General features: G+C 38.4%; 1 protein-coding gene across 2 annotated transcripts in view; it reads left to right on the top strand.

Moving 5' to 3' along the window:
* Positions 1-12,553, top strand: part of LOC136867004 (kappaPI-actitoxin-Avd3c) — an 84,536-nt gene that overhangs the window by 33,315 nt on the left and 38,668 nt on the right. Inside the window, exon 4 of one of the 2 annotated variants that reach the window (XM_068226578.1) lies at positions 11,703-11,885. The exons of the other annotated variant lie outside the window; for it this stretch is intronic. The gene's annotated coding sequence lies outside the window, so the exon portion shown is untranslated. Of the gene's footprint in view, positions 1-11,702; positions 11,886-12,553 lie in introns of those variants that run through there. 2 annotated transcript variants of the gene reach the window in all.

The raw sequence follows: 12,553 nt of genomic DNA, 5'->3' as shown, positions 1-12,553 counted from the left end.
GTTATCTGAAATACGAGCAATAAGATGCTAAACTCCTTCATATTAAAAGAACACGGAACTCCTGGCTCCGCTATCCATATGTTGGTCTTCATTTGACACGCCGAATTATAACTCACGTAACACTTCTAATTAGCCAGCTATGAATCATTTTGCCTCACAAGAAAAGAAACTAACTAATTGGATTGGTAATTCCTGCCTGAGAGATTTTAATATATCTGGGAATATAAATTATCGCTGTCACTCACTTCTGTGTTTATAAAACTAACACAAGGCCTCGAACTCAACTTAAGGCTTCAATACACATTCATTTGGCCTTAAATACATATTCCAACTTAGCACGGCTATGATACGACATACGGCACATCTGGCCTAACACTTCGGAGATCATGGGTTCGACTCTTACATTATCACTGAACATTCAAGGCAAATCAAGCCTCTTTCGCTTATCATGCAGCTTACACCATTATATTTCCCCTCGTTGATATACCAGGCACCTACGTCCTGTATAAACACACATTGTAATCTCAGTATCCGGCTAATTTGCCTTTTTCTCGTAAATTTATAACACAATACCAATTAGCTAGTCTTCTTTGCCGATCTAAAAGATACTAGTTCAACGATGCACGTACACGCTGGTTCCACTCCTGTAAACATGCTACATGCCTTTATATAAAATGTTCCCTACTGAAATTTATCCCAAAACACGCTTTAGGCTGTGCAGCCTTTGTAATAAAAGTCTAGATCTTGTTACAATAAAAATGGAATACACAGTTACCTCTTGACAAACATATCCTCATCAACACCTAACATTTCCCTCTTTCCCATCTAATAAAAAGGAAATAAAATAATATATAAAAATCAGGGTTCAAACATGCATCTTCCCTGAAACATAACATTAAACTATATAAAGGAAACATAGCTCAGCCGTACAAGGACTGGCATTTATAGCTAAATTACTATAGGATCGTATTAGCCTAATTTCTTCTATCTAAGCATGCTTAGAATGTTTTTAAGATGAACTTATCTGTTTGTCTCAGCTTCTTCATGGTCCCAGGCCGCCGTGTCATGAAAATTACGCCATATTTGCAACAAACTGCATGGCGTTATCAAATACAGTGCAGGTCCTTTCTTCTTCCATCATCCTTGAAATGTGGTGCCCCGCACACACCATTAGAATGTACCGGAACGATAACGACGATTCACACACGTTTTTCGCTATTACCGGACGCGTATCGATCACGGTATTTGCACAATCCAAATGCAAATTACAAATACGGGTCTGGAAATATCGACAGTTACTATCGCCTTAGTTATATTCACTTGCATATAGGTATTATATTCTCAAAACAATAACGTTTCAGCTTTCACAAACTTTATATACTTGTTCGATTAAAAATCGTCACTGTAAAAGTTCCTTTCATACAACGCTGGCTGAATATAAGGAACACCGACCCGCACAGTTATCAGCTTCAAGATAGGGTGAGCTTTCCATCTCCAGAAGCTGCTATATACACCAAACTTCCGGTATTAGTCATATCTTCGGGGATTCCACTGATGCGATGACGCTATTGCTCGCCCACTACTCTGCAAAAGCGCTGATTCAATAGAAATATGTTAATTACTGTATTAATTCAAATTAAGTATTGCAACTGCCTACATGTATTTTTTTTAATGTTTAACTTGCTTCTATTTCATATTAAAAACGTGAAGTATGGCTTTATAACAGATTGCCTAATAAAATAAAGAGTAGTGCAGCACTGTAAATCTCAAAGTTGGTAAGACTGACTTCATTCGTTTTGTAAATCCCTTCATTCTGCCATATCGCTTCCAGGACTGTGATTGGTCCTTTTTATAATCAGCCGCTCTCAAACACTCTCGTAAATCCCCGATTGAGTCATACGGAATACCTGAGATATACGCTGTTGCTATGGAAGATAAGAAATTACTGAAACCACGCGCTGCCGGGATACTGCATTACGCAAGTTCTATATTACACCATATTATCTAATTACTATTTGGGGCATATATGATATGGCACAACAGAGTTGTTCAAGCACGAAGTAGCTGCGCGAAAATAGGCATATTAGAAACTTTATTCAGTCATATATTTCTTTATTCATTTCGTCCTTTTCTAGGCATCCTTTAAGAAGATTTGACTTTTATAAGGTAAGATATTCTTTTAAGGAGGTTTTAATAAACATACATAATAATTATTGCCACGTAAGCACCGACTACGGAAAAATATAATTGTGAATACCACCTGAAACATAATTTAACCAAGTAATAGGTACATACTCTAGACGTGGGGAATGGTTGCAATGGTTTAAGAGAGGCATGATCCTCCAGCATACTGTGATGTTTGCAGCTAGGTAAACATGCCTGCACATTTGAGTTCAGAACTTGCAACACACAAGAACAGTTTAAAAGCTACAGCGTACATTATTCCATTTGTACAGAGATACTAGACATAGTCTTCGTAGCCTGGAGTGGCTACATATTACTAATCGCAGCCAGCATGTGATTTTTCCGATCGATTCAGAGTTCGAATCTAGCTACGAGCATTTTTGTTTGCTATTGGCATTACGTCGCACCGACACAGATACGTCTTATGGCGACGATGGAACAGGAAACGGCTAGGACTGGGAAGGAAGTGGCCGCGGCCTTAATTAACGTACAGCCCCAGGATTTGCCTGGTGTGAAAATTGGAAACCACGGAAAACCATCTTCAGGGCTGCCGACAGTGGGGTTCGAACCAACTATCTCCCGAATACTGGATACTGGCCGTACTTAAGCGACTGCAGCTCTTGAGCTCGGTGCTTTTCTTTTTATTTTTTCAGTATATTCTTAAGGCATTCGAAGTATCAGTTGTCCGCAGAGAGCGGAGCGAGTTAGACGTACCAATTTTGTCTTACGTACAACAAGAACACTTCAGTGATAAGTGTTCTTTTACCAACAAGTCTTGATAATATTCTCTGTGATAAGTGTTTTTGAGTTAATAATTGTTCAGTTTGAAAGTAATCATGCAAAGCATTCGTAAAAATACGCTGAAATGCAGTTTCCAGCGGAATTATACAAGGCCAACAGTAGCGGAAATACACACCTGGGTTTCAGAAACACTGCAAGTAAACATCGACCAGCTAGCAGCTCTCCAACTGGATGCCCCGGCTAATGCAGTATACATAAAGGTAATTTCATCAACCATAATGGAGAGAATATTACATAAATTTGAAACAGGTTGCGCACTCAAACTTTTTAGTGGAGAGACAGTACCGGTAGTTATTGAAGCAGCTGGAATTGAGGCGACTAGAGTTCGTCTGTTTAATATTCCTCCGGAATTGCCGAACGAAAAAATCAGGAATTATTTCACGAAATACGGTCATGTTAAAGACATTTATGATGAATCGTGGTCTCAGCTCTACCGTTTACCAGTTCCCAATGGTATCCGACAAATAAAAATTCAGTTAAAACAGCAAATTCCATCCTTCGTAACCATAGAGGGGTACAGGGTACAAGTCACATATGAGGGGCAAGAAAAAACATGTGCTATATGCAACGCCTCGGATCACCTGCGTATTAACTGTCCTCGTCATGCGGGCAATGTTTTGAGACAACCGACATCACTTGCCACACTATTTCGCCCCTATGTACCCACAACAACAGCCACCACTATCCAATCTGACTTTACAATTGACGAGTGGAGCCTTTCCTACCCTCGTAAACAGGTATACCGCAGATGACCTCGCCACACTGGACTCCCAGTCGCAACCTGTTGTAAACACCTTACTTACTGGGCAACAACTTGACCCTGAGAGCGAAACAGCTGTTCATGTGTCAACAGATGATATGCACACACTCACCACACCAGAGTGAGCCACGTAACACAACACACTACAGACCAACACATGGAGGTTACAGAGCAACCAGATTCACAACTGAAAGTAGATCAGTCCACAATACAGGATGATCCCGTTAATATTGACAATACTGCCCAGTTAAGTAAAGAGCACGTCACACATAAGAAAATTAAATTGGCGGAAGAAGTTAACATCCCCACGATCGATACACCAACTGATACATCAGAAGATTCCGATAGCTCTCTAACAACCAAAACACGTAAATGCCAATCGCAGCAAGTTAGTCCCAAAGACCCACGGTTGTTTAAGGGAAACCCAACTTCCGGGAATCGGAATAAACCTAATTCCACCAAAAGCATTTCGACCAAGGACACGCAAGCATTGCAGCGTAAAGAGAAGATCGGTCATTGAAGAATTGGATACAGCTCTTAGTCGCCAATTTAAAGAATAATCTCCTTTCAACTCATCACGGTCGCACTATGTTTCGGATCTACAGCTTGTTCACACTTTTTAGTCTCCTGGCCATTGTGTTCAAGCACCATCACTCCACCAAGACCGATTCACCATGTCATCCTGACCTTACCCGTGCACAGAGCACATGTGACACCTACTTTCCAGAGATGATTCTGCGTACTGTTGCCACGGCAAACATCTGTGGCAGTTTGAGTATCACGAAGTGGGCACTCATTAAGAAGTTTATTAGAGACAATGACAATGATATTTTATTTCTCCAAGAAGTGTGTACCTATAATTTAGATATATTAAGCCCATATGAATACTATGTTAACTTAGGAGAGGATACTCGAGGAACAGCTATTGTATATAGACCTGGTCTTGACATTCATGACTTTGTTGCACATCCAAACGGTAGAGTGCTCTCCGCTCGTTATGAAAACTTCATAATCATTAATATGTATAGTCCATCAGGAGCGCAAAACCGATTAGAATGAGAAAAGTTTTTTCTCGAAGACCTCAATATTCATCTCACGCGAGGAACCAACATTGTACTTGCAGGTAATTTCAACTGCGTCCTCCACTAGAAGGATCAAACCGGACCCAACATTAACAACTCGGTAGCGCTCTCAGAACTAGTCCACAGCTCCGTTTAAGAGATGCTTGGGAAATGAAACACGGGACTTATGTTGAATTCACATTTTCCCCGCACAATTCAGCATCTCGACTAGACAGAGTTTATCTCTCATTCAATGTCCACAATTACACACAGAATATCCGTCATCCCAGTTCCTTTCTCTGACCATCAAACAGTACTCCTTCAATTATGTGTTGACACGCATGTTCCAGTGATAGGAAGAGGATATTGGAAGTTGAACAATAACCTTTTAAAGACTTCAGATGCTATAGAAAAATTTTCCTACGATGTGGGAACGATTAGTCGACAGGAAACAGCATTATTTCTCACAACTCCTCTGGTGGATTCACGCGGCTAAACCTGCCATACGACGTTTCTTCCGAAATTTGTCCTTGCATAAAGCTCTGGAACGAAGACACACACAGCAATTCTATGAACAAGCCTTACACGACTACAGTCGCGCGCAACAGCACGGATATGACGTGCAGCATAAATTAACAGAAATTAAACATATACTCTGTCGGCTGAAAGAACATGATATACAAGGTGTACAGGCACGCACACGTATTCCTTCCTTAGACGAAGACGAAAGGACGTCGTTATACCATATTGCCAAGGAGAAGGGTAGAAATAGGAAGAAATTTATCTCAAAACTACAAATCACAGGGGGTCCATTACCGGAACTGACAATATTATTCAAATGGCAACCAATCATTTTGAATTAGCTTTCGCTCAGGACTCGCCTCAACAAAACACAACAGTCCAAGTCTTTTTACAACCTATACAGAAACAGCTATCAATAGATGACGACCAGCAACTAGAGAGCGACATCCACCAAGATGAACTGTTACAAGCAATCAACGACGCATGTTGTAAAAAATCACCGGGCCCTGATAGCCTGTCTTTCGAATTTTACAAATCCTATTGGCAATACATAAAGGACGACTTACTGTTACTTTTCCAAGAACTATTCACAAGTGAAGCACAGATGAACAATTTCGCTGCAGGAATAATGGTGTTAGTACCTAAGATTAAATCACCCAAATCCTTGTCGGATTACCGTCCGCTTACACTAATTAATACAGATTACAAGTTGTTTTCAAAAATTCTTGCCAGACGCATACGACTCACCTTGCCTCATATCTTTGGTTCCGAGCAACATAATGTGTTGAATACCTCCAACATCATACATGGCCTCTCAACTGTATGTAACTTTGTGCTGCACATGTCCTCTCAACCCAATAGCTCTGCCGCACTCGTCAGTATAGACTTTAAACAAGCGTTTGACCGCGTTAGACATTCTTATCTATGGTCTGTCCTACGAAGATTTGCTTTCCCCGACAGGATAATCACAACACTACGAAACTTATACAACAATGCAACATCCAGAATACAAATTAATGGATTTCTCTCCAAAACAATCCACATTCACAGATCGATTCGACAAGGTTGTCCACTCTCTGCAGTTCTTTTCGCCATCAGTGTGGAACCATTCATTAGACAATTAACTTTGAAGCTTCCAGGAATACAACAAGGTGCAACGTCCTTACAAGCGCATGCCTATGCGGACGACATCACTGTTATCTTGACACAGCCCAAACAGCTTGAAGACTTAAGATTGGTCACCGCCGACTATCAACATCATTCTGGAGCGAAAATTAATCCACACAAATCTGCCATACTACCCTTTGGGCCCTGGCCGACACAAGATCACTGGATTCCCTCTGCCGAAACACATAAAATCTTCGGAATAACATTTTCTGCGAATTTGACTCAGATGATAGATTGACAACTGGAGAAAATTGCTCAATAGAGTTCGCGCTGTCCTATTTGCTCAACACCTTCGAAACCTCAATTTATGTCAAAAAGTCTGGACATTTAACACCTTTGCACTAAGCAAACTGTGGTACGTCACACAGATTTTACCTCCACTACCTGTAATAGTCAAGAAAATGGATCTAGTTATAGGGTATTACCTATGGAGAGGACACCACTACAAGATAGCCAGAACACAATTGTACCAAAGCATTAAGTGTGGAGGGTTAGGACTAGTTTCTGCAGAAGCTAAATGCACTGCACTTATCGCAAGAAATATTATTAATTGTGAATGCAGACCTGATGACGATTATGCTAAGGCGGTTCTGAATAATATTATCCGAAGCGTGGCCTTTCTCATGTCCCATCATAATCTGCCACTGCATTTCAAACGAGTTTTGAGCTTTGTAGATAACCTTACAAGAACTTTATTAGATCCAACTTCAGTTGTAACAACAAAATCCATCTATAACCATATAAAGAACCAGAATATTAAACCACCTCAAATACAGGCAAAGTATCCTTCGCGACACTGGAAACTAATATGGAATAATATTGCTAATAAATGGATTCTCTTCAGTGGAAAGCAACTTTATACTTAACAATAAATGAAACTATATCAACAAAGGATAAGTTATTTCGACATGGACGGTCTGACTTCAATATCTGTGAACATTGTCAACAAAGAGATACATTAATACATCGTGATAAGTCTTGTGTCAGTGCGGACATATGGGCATGGTCTTTCGCGAAAATATGCAACATACTTCACATGACTCCAAATCCCACCTTAGAATATCGACTTCTCAACATAGAATATGCTTTCCTCCCGGCCACGGTCAACAACGCAGTTCTATGGGTCACTGCAGCAACCATTCACTTCATTATGGAACACTGGCGGAAACCAAGACAAGTGAACTTACGATCGTTTGAGCAATACATACGGATGGAAAGATGGACATATAAGTGCAATCAGAAGATGTCAACAGGTTTTGGTTCATTCTTATATCATTTTAATTCATGGCGTACCAGTGTTTGAATATTTCAATTCTTAGATCAGTATAAGGTGTTAATGTGCCACAGACTACTTAAGGAACCGACAAAAACAACCAAAGTTAAAATGTGATCAGTGTTTGACAACATTTGTTTAGCATTAAGGTACTAGGACAATGAACTTCAGAAAGTGTATGTCATCAGCTTTGTGTATGCATTATACATGTTTATTGTAAAAGGTTAATAGTGTAATAAAACGTGTTTGTATAATATAACTATTTATAATAGTTTATTTAAATCCGCCTTGATCAATACACTCATTAAATGAAAAAACATTATTAATCAAACCATACATGTTTCGGGAAATCTCAACCGTTCCCTTCACCAGTGGTTAGATCAAAGAATAACACAATATGACACAAGCTTTTGTTTTACAATTTGAAGGAGTATTGTGTCCCAATACATCATACCGAAAATTCATAAACAAGAAATTCCTATTAGACAAATAGTTAATTTCAGAAATAGTCCAGTATATAAGACGGCCAAATTCATACAAATATTTTTAAAAGAACACTATAAGTTTTATAGCCAGACGCACCTAATTAATACTATTGACTTTTGTAACAGAATTAAAAACATCGAGCTAACAGACTACTACACGATACATAGTTTGGATATCAAAGATATGTACTCAAACATTCCTATTGTAGATACTATAAAAATAGTACGAAAGAATTTAATGCAACACAGCAAACTAAGCAAGGTGGAAATTGAAGAATTTTTAACATTACTAGAGTTTACTTTGGAAAATAACTATTTTGTTTTTGACAACAAAATTTACAAACAGTCTAAAGGCCTAGCAATGGGTTCGCCGGCTTCCGGTATTTTAGCTAACATATTCATGGATTACATGGAATATAATAAAATAGTGAATAAAATAGATGGATTGATTACATGGTTGAGATACGTCGATGATATATTTGTTGTTATCGATGAACGAAAGGTTAAACCTGATGGTATATTACAGTATTTAAATACTTTGGATAGATAAGTGCATTTTACGATGGAATCTGAAAATGATAGGACTTTAAATTATTTAGATTTGACAGTTACTAGAAATTCTGGTCATTTTGATTTTCAAATTTTCAGAAAAGCTACTCAAACAGATATTATTATCAGAAATGACTCCAATCATCCAGCTCAACATAAAAAGGCAACATTTTACAGTTTAATTAATAGAGCTATGAACATACCTATGTCTAAGAAGAATCATAATAGAGAGATAAATATAATCCATCAAATCGCTCGTAGCAACGGATATTCCAACAGATTTATTAATAGAATGATGAATAAAGTGAAAAATGAACCTAAAACAACTTTAATTAAAGAGCGGAAAGAGAAAAAGAAATTCGTAGTTCTAACTTTTCGAAATAAGCACTCTTATGAACTGGCTAAAATTTTCAGGAAAAAGAACATCAATGTCACATACAAAACAGATAATAATACTAATAAGATAATTTTAAATTCAGATAAAATAGAGAATAAATGTATATTTAATAAATCAGGAATTTACAAATTAACATGCCAAACATGTAAACAACGGTACATAAACAGTCCGGAAGAAGTTTGGCTATAAGGTACAAATAACACGTTAACGCGATCAAACATAAAAGATATTCGGCAATGGGAGAACATATGGTTGAAATGAATCATAAATTTACAGACATTTCCAATGACATGAAATTATTACATTCGACCAAAAAGGGAAAACTGATGAATGTTTTAGAAAATTTATAAATTTACCTTACACAAAAATGTCATTCTGAATCAAGTTTAAATGAGAAAAGTACAGAAGATAACCCACTGTTTAGGCTAGCATATAATCATTTAAGGAACAAAAAGAAGAAGAAAAGAAGAAAAACTTGAAGATCCTTAATTTGTGTAGTGTTCTCATTCAGTTCAACCAAAATTGTATGTATTGATCATTTTCATAATATTTAATAATAGAGAATAAATGTATATTTAATAAACATATTAACAAAAAGGTGTTTGTTAAAAAAGTAAAGGATTAACTTAGTAAGGTTTAACTTTTTCTAAGTCGCAAAAGTCACTTTTCACCTTTAGAAAGAAGGTACTTCCCTGGAGATGGTAGAGTTGAGAACCCTCGGTGAGTCCGAGGGAAAAAAACCCTGGAGGCTAAACATATTAAGAAAGAAAGAAAGCATGCATCTTTGATATGATGTTTTGGGACACAATACTCCTTCAAATTGTAAAACAAAAAATTGTGTCATATTGTGTTATTCTTTGAACTAACCACTGATGAAGGGAATGGTTGAGATTTCCCGAAACATGTATGGTTTAATTAATAATGTTTCTTTCATTTAATGAGTGTATTGGTCAAGGCGGATTTAAATAAACTATTATAAATAGTTATATTATACATTCAGACCAGTCAATACGGACCAAACACAATATTAACCTATCATGGTTAAGTTTATTAACAAAAAGGTGTTTGTTAAAAAAAGTAAAGGATTAACTTAGTATGGTTTAACTTTTTCTAAGTCGCAAAAGTCACTTTTCACCTTTAGAAAGAAGGTATGTCCGCCTTTGTGGTGTAGTGATTAGCGTGATTACCTGCTACCGCTGGAGACCCGGGTTCGATTCCCGGTTCTGTCACGAAATTTGAAATGTGGTATGAGGGCTGGAGTGGGGTCCATTCAGCCTCGGGAGGTCAAATGAGTAGAGATGCTTTGGATTCCCACTGCAGTCACTGTTAAAGTGGTTTTACGTGATTTCCCACTTCTCTTCGAGACAAATGCCGGGGTGGCACCTAACTTACGACCACGGCCGCCTCGTACCCTCTTCCTTGCCTGTCCCTTCCAATCTTCCCATTCCTCCATAAGCCCCCTGTTCAGCAAAGCAGGGGAGGCCACCTGGGCGAGGTACTGTTCCTCCTCCCCAGTTTCACCCTCCTAGTAAAGTTTCACGCTCCAGGACACTTCCCTGGAGATGGTAGAGTTGAGAACCCTCGGTGAGTCCGAGGGAAAACAAACCCTGGAGGCTAAACATATTAAGAAAGAAAGAAAGCATATATCAGAAAGTAATAATAACATCCGCCTTTTATAAGACAAACGGCTACAACGAATGAAGCGCACTGCACTTATTGTCAGCATTATGACACACCCATTCAACCAAGCAACTGCGCACGTTTGACTCGAAGAATGACTAGACTCCGTACGTACTGCACATAGTAACCTTACAGTAAAGTGCAGGAAGGTTCCACCACATACATTGCAGCAAGCCAGAATGGCACACGTCTACAATACTCAGATATGCATTAACGAATGAGGTTATCATTTTGAACATTTCCTTCGTTAATCGAATGTCCATGGACAAGCCCATTGCATCTCTTGGTAATAGCTTATTCCACTACAAATAGCTCTTCTAAGAGCTACTTAGAAATGAACATAACAGAGAATCTGCAACATGAGAACTGATCATGATTTAGAATTGTCTTCGACAACGCGACTCACACGAACATTTAACAACGAAATAATAAATGTCCTATATCGGACTCGAACCTCCGACAAACGAGCACCGCTTTCCTCCTCTAACTTCAAACACGCTCGGCTATCACGATCTGTCGTTTGTCAACGTTTTACCAACACTACGTCTAGTCATTCAGCCATCATATTCTCAGTACATGAAGTCTCTGTGATGCAGAATTTTCACGATTCTTTACAATCATTCGGAATTGTATCATTTATGCGGATTTAGTTGACACGAAAAAACGAATTACAGAAAGCGTAGTAAGATCGGACATCACTGCGAGTATCCAAAGTCAATATTTTTAGGTTAGTCTATAATCTGCGGGTTGCATAAAAATGAATGAATAGGGGCAGCTGTACCAAGCGGTTTACTAAATGATTGACAACACATTTTTGTTACAGGTCGACTTCTGAACGGAAGAAGATGCAATCCGCGAGTATGTACTTATATAATGTTGCAACATATAGAAGCAACATAAATATTACTTCGATATTTATCATCTGAATTATAACGTATATCAGATTAGTGTGACGCAATGTAATGAAATTGGAATTTGACAAAGCAAAAAAAATAAAGAAATTATATACGAATGGTGTATTCATATAGCTGAAAAATTTCATAACATAGAACAATCAAAACAGTATTCTAGTTTAACTGCAAGTATTCAGTCGTAGGATGCCTGGAAATGGCCCCGTATCACCATGCTGATTGCTGTTCTCTTCATGGCCGATGACCTACATTTTAGTCCCCTTTAAACAACAAGCATCATCAGCTGTTTTCATTTCTACACAGTTTTCCACTCCAATGATCTCAACGTCTGTTTTATGAATTAATTCCTAGGTTTTTGCCGAGGCTTTCCCCAGCAATATATTCATCGATTGCGGTTTCCTTTACGCCACTGGGATTGACGCCGTTCCCATATCAGTTTCAGCAGATATGCCTTTCGCGTCCCGGCCATGTCGTCGTGAGGCCTGTGCAAAACGCTATGTGATAATATCGTCCCTGTTTTGCATAAACGGCGAATGTGACAATGCTCTTCCTATACATTATTCCCCCTAAGACTCGTCACAATTTTCGTTGAGTTCATTTTCCTATGCTGCCGTGTAAAGGAAAATGAACCTTAAATACATCACACTCTAAATGTCATGCAAACATACATTCCTTCAATATGGTACAGTAAAGTTCATTTTCCTTTACGCAGGCGCATAGGTGCCTTACGTCTCACCGATACAGTTAGGTCTCATGACGACAA

Source organism: Anabrus simplex, chromosome 3 (assembly GCF_040414725.1).
Source record: "Anabrus simplex isolate iqAnaSimp1 chromosome 3, ASM4041472v1, whole genome shotgun sequence".
In the NCBI taxonomy this organism is placed as follows: Eukaryota; Metazoa; Arthropoda; class Insecta; order Orthoptera; family Tettigoniidae; genus Anabrus; species Anabrus simplex.
This window is presented reverse-complemented; position numbering and strand designations above follow the sequence as displayed.